Source organism: Stegodyphus dumicola, chromosome 11 (assembly GCF_044657685.1).
Source record: "Stegodyphus dumicola isolate Sdum_Otavi_A_Nest chromosome 11, ASM4465768v1".
In the NCBI taxonomy this organism is placed as follows: Eukaryota; Metazoa; Arthropoda; class Arachnida; order Araneae; family Eresidae; genus Stegodyphus; species Stegodyphus dumicola.
Window position 1 is genome coordinate 20387764 of NC_140778.1, and position 12070 is coordinate 20399833.

Here is a 12070-nt window from a genome sequence, read left to right on the forward strand (position 1 = left end):
GTTTCAACCTTTAAAGTAAACGTAATTAGCCGTGTCAATTGCACGTGTGTAACAAATCTATGACATATCAATCATATGCCGGCCGGACAGCTCCCGTCTCGAGCCAGTAGCGTGGTTGCAGTGGTCCGAAATGGAAGCTCATTCCTTCCCCTGCCGACTGCGAAGTTGGGTCGGTGATAAAGTTCTTGAATGCACAAAGTATTGTGCCAATTAAAATTTATCGTCAGGTCTATGGGCCAAACATCATGAGTAAAGCAGATGATGCATAGTTGGTGTCGGCAGTTTTCGGAAGGTCGTCAAAGTGTCCATAATGAAGATCGCAGTCGCCGGCAGTTCCTCATGAATGATGATCGTGTTGAGCTTGTGCGGCAGCTTGTGATGAAGAACCGTCGCTTCACGGTTACGAAGCTGAGCAGCCATTTTCTGCAGATATCGCAATCCTTAATGCAAGAGATTGTCACTAAGCACCTGCTGTTCCAAAAATTGTGTTCCAGGTGGATGCTGAAAAGCCCGACACCTGAACACAAAATTGAATGCTTAGAAGCAGCACTGACATTTCTGCAACGGTATCACGATGACGGCAACAAGTTCTTCGACAGGATCGTCACGGGCAATCAGACTGAGATTTTGCACTTCACCCCGGAAACCAAGCAGCAGTCAATGCATTGGCGGCACAGTGGATCTCCAGACAGAACGAAATTCAAATAGACGCTGTCGGTATGGAAAGTGATGTGCACGGTGTTCTGGGACAGGAAGGGCATTCTGCTCTTTGAGTTAATTCCATGTGGTGAAACAGTAAACGCTGACCGTTACTGTGGAAATTGTGACGCGCCATTTGAAACAAGAGGCGTGGAATGCTTACTGCAGGTTTTGTGCTCCTCCATGACAATGCTCGTCCACATATGGGCTCAACGTACAGCAACGGTTTTGACGGAATATCTGAATACAGTGTTACCTTTACAGAAACGTAACACTTTATTCATATATGCATTCAAATAAACTACAAACAATAAATAACAGTAACTAAATAATTATATAAACAAAACAGTGGCTGATTCATAATTAGCCATTTAAAGATTTTTTAATTCCAGGTGCCTGGGCAAATATTTCCTCCATTATATCTTTAATTTTTGCTTTTCTATCTTCATCAATAGTAATGACTTCAGATTAGCTTGCTTCATTGCACTCCTTAATCTACCTTTTACATTTTTTATTTTGAAAAATTTCTTTCACATTCATCGTTATAGATAGGGCGAGTATAAACGTATAAGAAAAAAAGACATTGGCATGCACAATGCTATATAAATTATATTTCAAGAGTAATTTACATGAACACAAGAAATTGCATTTGGCTTTGGATGAATGCTCATTAATAGATAGAGCTCTTTCTGACTCGATATTAGATTCAGAATAATGATTTTCAATAGAATTTATTATTTCACATTTAATTACTAGGTCCTGATATTCGTCCTTAAGAATTTTAACCAGCTGTTACTTCTGCATAATGCCCTAATAATATAGAAAAATAGTCGAAAGTGTTCAGCGACAATGGCTAAGTTTTGGAGATCGAGAAGTGATATGTCTTCATACAACTTCCTATGCCCTTTAAACTTACTTTTCTTTTTCCATGGATTCTCTTTGGTTTTCCTTCAGTTTTTTTCACCATCATTGATTAGATGTGACTTGAAATATTGACATTCCAAATTCATTTCCTTCCCATGAACATTGTTATATAAAAATTCGATATTTTCTCGCATGCTGTTTTAATTTCGCTCTCATCCAAATTGCAGGTATTTTCACAAAAACCGAAACAGTTCAAATACCTCCTTGTATTTTTTACTGCATTTTTGTGTGTTGTAAATTAGACAGTCTGAGGCTACGTAATGTCAACCAACTAACATTGAATACAATCTAACATTGTATCCAATGTTAGTTGGTTGACATGAATGGCATCTGGGTAAAATCAACAGTGACAGAGTAATACTTAGCTTTTTGGTATTTCAGTGGTGATAGTTGCCAGGACTTTTGATGCCATGACTTCTAGAATTGCTATACTTTCTGATATGTTCATCCAAAAATGGATCAAACTTACTTAGTTCCAAAATACCTAAATATTTTCCATAATGAACATCTGAATAATAATCGATTAAATGGCGAATAAATATAATAATCGATTAAATTGCGTTATTCAATATAAAATTAAAGACAATAACTTTGCATTGTTTGATAGAGCAATTGAAATTATAGTCGGCCGATTCTTCATCGTCCCATTTGTTTCACTTTTTTGTATCTTCTAACAGGTAGCTCTTCTTTTATAGTTATATCACAACTCAGCTTTTCTAGTTTATTATTGTAATCCATTGCAAACAATTTTGATGCATTAAATATTAAATAGCAGTTTCTAGAACGGCTTTTAAAGAGCTTGCAGCCTCCCTAACTATATTATATGCTAGGATATAATCTAATCCTTTAGTCTGCAAATATTTCATTACTGGCTTAGTATGTTGAAATATTTTCAAGTATACGTGAGCAGACAAATTATTCTAAAAGTTGATATTTATCCAGAATAGATTTTGCCATTTGTCGTATCTGTGCATTTTGAATACCATTGGAAGTTATACTTTTCAGAGAAAGTATTAATTCTACGCACATACCCTCCCTCGCAGGGCTGTCTAGCCGAGTCATCTGTGTCAATTCGATTGTTTGAATTTCTTGATCAGCCCGAAACCGCACCAGCCCACCGGCCTTGTGCACCACTGAATCTTAGACCGATGCTATTCGCACCACCGACCTCAAACTATTCGCACCAACATTAACCACGCATGCGCATTGAGTTCTCAAAGACGGGTTTCTACCTTGGAGTAATTTATCCTTTTTTAAGCGTTGGTGACTTTCAAAAGTTTAGAAAAGAAAATGGGTTCCTTTTCTTATATAAAAAGAAGGAACACATTTCCTTTTATTAAAGTATATACAAAAAATCTGATGTGTACACCACATGACTTCCTTGTACGGAATATTAAATTATACGCATTTTTTCTTGCATTTCATTTAAACTAATCGTATTCAATTAAATCTACTTCGCCGACGGCGCATAAACCACAATAGAATAAATGCATTCTTTAAAATTCACTCTAATATTTGTTTATCATAGCGGCACTCTGGCGCTAGATTGACTTAACAGTATTATATTTCGTTCATATTATAACTCAGAAAGCACAGAATGTATATCATTAAAGAATTATCTAATCGTTGCCACATGTTCTATTCAAATACTATAATAAAGCTAGAACTATGTATAAAAGAAATTAAGAAAACAAAACAAAAAAGAAACAGTTCTTCACAGACGATTGAGTATTTCTCATTTAATTCATTCAGTTCTCACTTCGCGAGAAGGCAAAAATACATAAAAACTCAATATCTCTATATTAAAAATTACGAAGTAAATCTCAAACGCTTATTTCCTCGAAAAAATTCCAGAAAGAATTAAGCATTATTTAATTGGCAATAATAAATGAATGCGTTATCTTTGTTGTTGCGAAGCTTCTCTAGATTGGCAACAAATCCACTAGTCTGCTGTTTCAATTGTAAACAATCAATGGCCGCCATAAAAAAAAGGATTAGCGGCACTTAAACAACTTTAAAACTGTTGATAATACTAAAAATATTGCATACTAAAGGCATAAAAACCTTAACCGGAAGATAAGTATAACATAATTCAATCATTTTTAAAGCAAAAAATGTGCAATTTACAAACATATAAGAGTAAAGAAATTGGGATCACTGAGCCGGGTAACAGAGTGGATATATATATAAATATATTTATATACGTTTGGTGTGGCCGATTGCAACCAAAATACGAGGTGCACATCTACATGTTATAGCAATCCTATATACAAAATTTCAACGTTCTGAGGCTACTCGTTTTTCAGTTATGCGAGATACGTATGCACGTACGTACATACGATCATACAGACGCAACGAAAAATTCTCTTCAGAATTAATTTTAAAGCAGTTATAATTTTTTTGGAGGAAACGAGTCTTTTATTCTGTCCTTACGTACAGATATCACGCAAAAACATCGTTAAATTGCATTCGATAGCGGTCAAAATAGATATTTTCGTTGAAATATGCTGCCTGAAATTTTTCGCGATTACAATACTTCCTTTTTACTTCGTACAAGGAAGTAAATGTTATATATGTTGACTCATCAAACATAGATAAATTACTGTTTATTTATAAGATTAAATAAGATTACTTATACATAAGAGAGACATTGATGCTACGTAGTGGGCGGCAAGTGACGAGAGTGTGACGCAGCACAAATACCGTGCACTCGCCTAGCTAGTCAGGTTAGAGGCACTGCCATCTAACTGCAAGCTAAGTAATTAATATCTAACGTGCCCTTTTTATTTATAGAACAAGACTAGTGCATGTTACTAACTTAGTACAATAATTATTTTACATCATTACTTACTTAGCTGTTAAGTTAAGAAAACATTTAGAACAAGACTAGTGCATGTTACTAACTTAGTACAATAATTATTTTACATCATTACTTACTTAGCTGTTAAGTTAAGAAAACATTTTGACATTGAATTATTACATAACAGTTGACTTTAGAGAACCTAGCAAAATTACATACCTGGATGACTCACTTAAATCTTTAAAATTGTGACTTACTAATTAAACTGATATTTTAGAGTTCTAAACAGTTCATTAATTTCCATAATTAGTCTATAAATAAAGTATAAGTTTTTAGCATCAATAAGTTCTTCCTAATTATCTCTATATCGAAGAGGGTTTTATTCTATTTCTACTTGATCGGCTTAACATTGGTTCAGTTGACACATTTCCTGGAATTTGAGGATGTTTAATAGAATCATTTTCCCGTTCCTTAGATAGATCCTGCCTATCATTATCTACAAGAACAGGTTCATCCAGTGTTGATTGATCAAGTCCAAACAAATCTGCTGTTCTGTTCCACTCTGTCATTCCCCACGTAGACTTGTCTTTACGAATGTGATGTCGAATTCTCCTATACAGAGTTCTATCATTTACTTTTATGGCATACGATCTTGGTTGAGGACCTGTCTTCATGATCATACCCTGTTTCCAAGGCTCTTTAATTTTCCATTTAAACCACACTTCATCATTTTCAAGAAGTTTTGGAAGCTGGGTTGCGTGTTTATTGGCATATTTCTTTTGCACCATCTGCCGTTTTTCTAATGCTCTACTTGCACCTTTTATTTGAAATTTTGGTTGCAATGCTTTAGGATGTGATGGCAGAAAAGATCTCAGTCTTCTTCCCATTAATAATTCCGCCGGGGATGGCAAATCTTTTGCAGGTTGACTTCTATAATCTAGCAAAACAATATACAAGTCTTTTCCTTCTTCCGCAGCTTTGCTCAAAGACCTCTTGAGAGTTTGGACAGGTCTTTCAATTTGCCCATTTGCTCTAGGAAAATGTGGTGATGGGATGTTATGCATAACACTCCCATTCTTCAAAAAATTTCCGCAATGCTTCCGAGTTGTATGGTGGTCCCCCATCAATGATGGGCTTCTCTGTTATTCCATGTGTTGCAAAAATAGACTTCATAACAATCATTACAGCTTGAGCAGTTATACTTTTCAGTGGTTTCAGCTCTACATATTTTGAAAAGTAGTCTATCATTAACAGATATTGTTGTCCTTTCAGGCAAAAGAAATCACAGGCAACTTTTTGCCAGGGTCTCTCTGGTAGATAACAGTCTAAAAGAAGTTCTTTCTGATTAGCCTGTTGATATTTCTGACATATCGCACATTTAGAAACATATTCTTCCACATCTTTGTTGATGTTCGTCCAGTAAAAATATTCTCCATCTTTACTAAAAACTATACCATTGTGAGACACATGCAGTTTTTTCATAATATCTTCTCTAAGAGATGCTGGCACAACTAGTCGTTGTCCTCGACAAATTATTCCATCCTTTGTTGTATAAAGCTCTTCTTTGCAATGCCAGTAAGGTTGTGCTGCTGGCCTTGTTTCGCTTCTGTAACAGACTTAAATAATATTAAAATCTTGTAGTTTAAACAATTTAAATAGATGAACATTAAGGTATTTGTGAATGGCATTATTTGAAACCAGACTCGAGTGCCTCGTGCGACTCTCGCACGAAGAATGTAATTTATTTTTAAATGTTAGAATATGTTTTCTCTTCTTGTTTTGTATGTCGCCATTTTTTGAGTGTTAAATAAAAGTTATTGCTGTGTTCCATCATTGGAGTTACTTCATATCGCCAAAGAAGTATCACAGTCTTAATTATTTGAGGCACCGACCAAGATCGAATAATCGTGCGTAATTTTATTACATTAGTTCATCACTGAACATAATATTAGTGGTACCAGATTATTACTTCCTGTGAATATTGAATTGCTTTATTTTATTAGTTCATCACTGAACGCAGTATTAGTGATACCAGGTTATTACTTCCTGTTGATATTGAATTGCCTTATTTTATTAGTTCATCACTGAACGTTATATTAGTGATACCAGATTATTACTTCCTGTTGATATTAAATTGCCTTATTTTATTAGTTCATCACTGAACGTAACTTCCTGTTGATATTGAATTGTCTTATTTTATTAGTTCATCACTGAACATAATATTAGTGATACCAGGTTATTACTTCCTGTTGATATTGAATTGCCTTATTTTATTAGTTCATCACTGAGCGTAATATTAGTGATATCAGGTTATTACTTCCTGTTAACACTGAACTGCCTTATTTTATTAGTTTATCACTTGAACGTAAACTTAGTGATACCATTTTAATGCCATTTCTACTAGAGCTCAAAGGAAAAGAAAAGTAGCTGAAGAGCAGATCTTGGAACTGATGAAGGAAGAAAATAAAGCATCCAGAGATGTATTTGAAGAAGAAGTTAAATCACCAGAATTAAACGAGGAAGATGTTCACGAAAATTTGAAAAACGATAAAGAAATTAATATTGAGAATCATTTTGCAATGCAGCATTATCATCATCTTTCGGCTTTTGATTTAATGTCAAAGCCGCTACTAATAGACGAAAAAAACAGTTGTCGAAAGCAAATGACAAATGAATATTATCCGAAAGGCACAGATGAACTGAGGAAAGGCTTTGCTGTGAATTATAGCCGAGGAACTGGTCCACCATGGAAGAGATCTAGGCGCCGTCAAGAAAAAAAACGAAGACTAATTTGAACACTGTCCATTTTCTTCCTATTTAAATGTGGTGTAAAAATATTTGTTTAAAACTTAAAATTTTCGGCCTAAAAATTTGGAAACTTATGAGAGAAGTTATCTTTTCTCTTTAAGCAATTGAGCAAGCCGAGCTTATAAACTTTCGAAATTTACAGAACTTTTCCCTTCGGTAAAAGTCTCTCCGTTGGGGAAGAGGTTGTAACAGATTTAAATAATATTAAAATCTTGTAGTTTAAATAATTTAAATAGATGAACATTAAGGTATTTGTGAATGGCATTATTTGAAACCAGACTCGAGTGCCTCGTGCGACTCTCGCACGAAGAATGTAATTTAGTTTTAAATATTAGAATATGTTTTCTCTTCTTGTTTTGTATGTCGCCATTTTTTGAGTGTTAAATAAAAGTTATTGCTGTGTTCCGTCATTGGAGTTACTTCATATCGCCAAAGAAGTATCACACTTCTTTCTGGCCATCCATTTTTGATATGAAATAACACATCTTGCAATTCAGGGTCCTTTCCTGTCATATTTACTATTTCCTGACATTTTGTAGGAGAGGCTTGTGTTAATAGACTTACATTAACAGTAGGTTCTTGACTGAAGGTGTCAACACTTGACTGTGCTCTGGACAGGGCATCAGCTATTAGCAATTCTTTTCCTGGGACATATTCCAATTTCAAATCATACCTGTTCAGTTTGAGGAGCATGCGCTGAAGACGAGGTGAGATTGTATCATAAGGTTTCGGTTTTCTTTCGGCAGACCGTTCCGAACGCAGCGCATTTCTTTGGCTCATGTTTTTTTCCACATCGCTTGCACTCTTTTACTTGCGTTATCTGCGCGGGATTTGATCGATGTTTGTTTTTTCTGCGAGCGTCTACGGAGATTTTGTTCTCGTTCATTTCAGTGGCTTGAGCTTTGCTATGTTCCGCTGCCTTGCATTCACTGATGATATTCTGTAGCGTCTTTTTCGCTCTTTTTGTCTCTCGTATTAGCCGTTCTTGTAACGCTTTATCTGAGATGCCTTTCACTATTTTATCATGGAGCATTCTATCTTGCGCTTGCCCATACTTGCAATCTACTATTGCACATCGTAGCCTTGAGTAAAAGTCCGTGAATTTCTCTCTTTTCACTTGCTTTATTTCGAGAAACTTGAATGATGCATAAACCTCATTCTTATAATCTGCAAAATATTTGTCGAATTCTTGTAGCACTTGTTTCAAGGACACTTCACTGCTGCCCGCTTCTGGCTTCAAATCAAACGATCGATATTGCTTTTTTAATTCGTCACCACAAACATGTCGAAAAAGCGCAGTTTTTGTGCTTTCCGACTCTTGGCTATATCTTAATGCCTCGCTATAGTCCTCGAAGTCTTCCTTCCAGTGTCTCCAAGTTTCAGAAGGGTTCGATCCAGCGTCAAACGGTGACAACGAGGGCAGGTTATGCGCCATTTTTGATTCCAAGTTTTTCAAATGCACGTAATCCTTAAAATATCAATTTATGCATTAAATTCGTGAGCATGGTTTACTCTGACACCATGTTATATACGTTGAATCATCAAACATAGATAAATTACTGTTTATTTATAAGATTAAATAAGATTACTTATACATAAGAGAGACATTGATGCTACGTAGTGGGCGGCAAGTGACGAGAGTGTGACGCAGCACAAATACCGTGCACTCGCCTAGCTAGTCAGGTTAGAGGCACTGCCATCTAACGGCAAGCAAAGTAATTAATATCTAACAGTAAAAAGGGCAGATATTTATGTTCGCAATGTTTGTCCTTTTCCTGAACAGTTTGAATAGTTTAAATGACTGATTTTAAGTAGGGGTAAAACGGTGTTGACATTTTTTGTACTTCCTAGAATACATTTAGCTTTAAAGATGTGTTTTGCGCAATCAAGCCTTTAATTCATTCCCCTTTGAAAAATTTCGTCCGATAAAAGATACTAAAAATTAGACAGAGAATTTCTGTGTAGAAAATTTAGACATGAAATAAGTTAAAAGCAATAATATGAACTCTTAAATGAACTATTCTGTATACCTGCTTATTTTTTTTATGGAAATACTCGGCATTTTCAGGACACAAGAAGTGCTTCAACCATATCCGAACTTTGAAATATTAGTACAAACACATTAATCAATTAAATTGAAATAAATAATGGGATATGATTTAAAAGACAGAAATAATTTAATGTAAGAGATTTAGATTTAAAAATTTGCACACACAAATGATTTATCAGATTTTGTAAGGTTTTATTTCATAAATAACTTTGATTTTGATATATGGCATTTGAACCTATAAACCTATGTGGATACTGAAAATGTGATAAATATATAAGAATATTATCATTTTCAGTAAGTTTTCTTATTGAATAATAAATTCTGACAGTCCTATGCTATAAGAATAGGGTCTAAGTTTGCATAAAAATTCCTCTGTTAAATAAAAGAATTTAAGAAATTTCTGTAACCTTTTTGTCAATACACTAAAGATTTTTTAACTAATTACTCGTCCTCGCTTGCAATTAGAACCATCATTAAATCCCTATTTTATCTAATCATTTCCTAAACATTATCATGTATATAGATTGACCTCGTCTTTGTAATTAATATTATTACTTGCAAATTATTCTCTTGCTGGTGAACTATTAACAACCCTTTCTATTGCTGAGTTAGGTAACAACCTTTGCTCTCACTACCGCCTGCCTTACGGTTTTCGGCCTAAAATGCTGGTACCTGGGCTGCTTGTGCGCATGCGCGAACGTAGGTGGTGTGAATAGCCTGTTAGCTATTCGCACCGTCGGTGCGATTAGCCACTGCGTGAATCTTACGGATATCTTATGAAGGAATATGTGAAAAACGTGTTTTGCTCCTGTGGCGACTTGCCTATTACAACTCCACGCTGCCAGTCTGGTAACCCATAGCAATGAAGACAAAATAATATTTATTTTATTCTATTGTTATTATTATTAACGATCTGTCTCAATTATTTTACTACGTTAATAAAAATTGTATTACCACAGCCCCCTACCCCCTTGGGGGCCGAACTTCTGAAATTGGCTTATAGGTATTCATGTTCCATGCATTTTAAAGCAAGACTCTTGTGTACATTTGTGTCTCCCTTATATGAAAAAACGTAAAAACATGTTTTGCCCTCCCCCCTTGGGTGCCGAATTTTCAAAAATCTCTTCTTAAATGACGCCTTCAGTAGACAAGAAATGAGCTCCTAGGTTTTGATATCTGCATCTGCATCTGTAACAGCTTTGGGCGATGATGTATAGATGAATGAATGAATAAATATCAGAAATTCTTTTATACATAGATTTATAATTAAACAACTAAAAACTGTGCAAAAGGGAAAACACAAATCAAAATAATATATTATTTGAAAGAAAATGAGAAAGAACCAAAAATCAATATCAAACATGTAAATATGTATCCGAATTAAAAAGAAAAATACTGTAGAAAAACTAATAAAGGAATTTAATTTGCACTGAGTAATGCGCAACACTTAATGGCGTTGCGTCGGTGTCAGCTGATTCCTTTCTGCATGCCGAGCTCCCTGTCATAAACACGCTGCGCGTGAATATGCGCAAATGATCAGGGAGGAATCAGGAGGAAACTAGCATCTGAGGGGCTAGACGCATATGAAAGTTGATGGCAAATAACACAAGCGTCTAGCCCCTCAGATGCTAGTTTCCTCCTGATTCCTCCCTGATCATTTGCGCAGATTCACGCGCAGCGTGTTTATGTCAGGGAGCTCGGCCTCGGCATGCAGAAAGGAATCAGCTGGCACCGACGCCATGCCGTTAAGTTACGAAAGTGCTGCGCATTACTCAGTGCAAATTAATTTCTTTTATTAGTTTTTCTACAGTATTTTTCTTTTTAAGTCGCATACATATTTACATGTTTGATATTGATTTTTGGTTGTTTCTCATTTTCTATCAAATAGTATATTATTTTGATTTGTGTTTTCCCTTTTGCGCCGTTTTGTTTAGTTGTTTAATTATAAATCTATATGTAGAAGAAGTCCTGATATTTATTCATTCATTCATCTACATCATCGCCCAAAGCTATTACAGATGCAGATATCAAAATCTAGGAGCTCATTTCTTGTCTACTGAAGGCGTCATTTAAGAGACTTTTGAAAATTCGGCACCCAAGGAGGGAGGGCAAAACATGTTTTTACGTTTTTTCATATAAGGAAGAAACAGATGTACACAAGAGTCTTTCTTTAAAATGTATGGAACATGAATACTTAGAAACCAGTTTCAGAAGTTCGACCCCCCTCAAGGACACCTACCCTTGAGAATTCGGCCCCTAAGGGGGTAGGGGGCTATGGTAATACAATTTTTATGAAGGTAGTACAATAATTGAGAAAGATCGTTAATAATCATAACAATAGAATAGAATAAATATTATTTTGTCTTTCATTGTTATGGATTACCAGACTGGCAGCGTTGTAATAGGCAAGTCGCCACTGGGGCAAAACATGTTTTTCACATATTTCTTCACACTTTAGATATTCGTAAGATTCAGTGGTGGATAAGGCTGGTGGGCTGGTGCGGTTATGGGCTTATCAAGAAATTCGAACAATCGAATTGATACAGATGACTCGGCGAAACAGCCATGCGAGGGAGGGTATGTGCGTAGAGTTAATCCTTTCTCTGAAAAGTATATCTTCCAATGGTATACAAAATGCACACATATGACAAATGGCAAAATCTTCTGGTTAAAATATCAACGTTTAGAATAATTTTGTCTGCTCATTTGAAACTATTCCAATATACTGAGCCAGTAATGAAATATTTGCAGACTAAAGGATTAGATTACATGCCAGCATATAATATAGT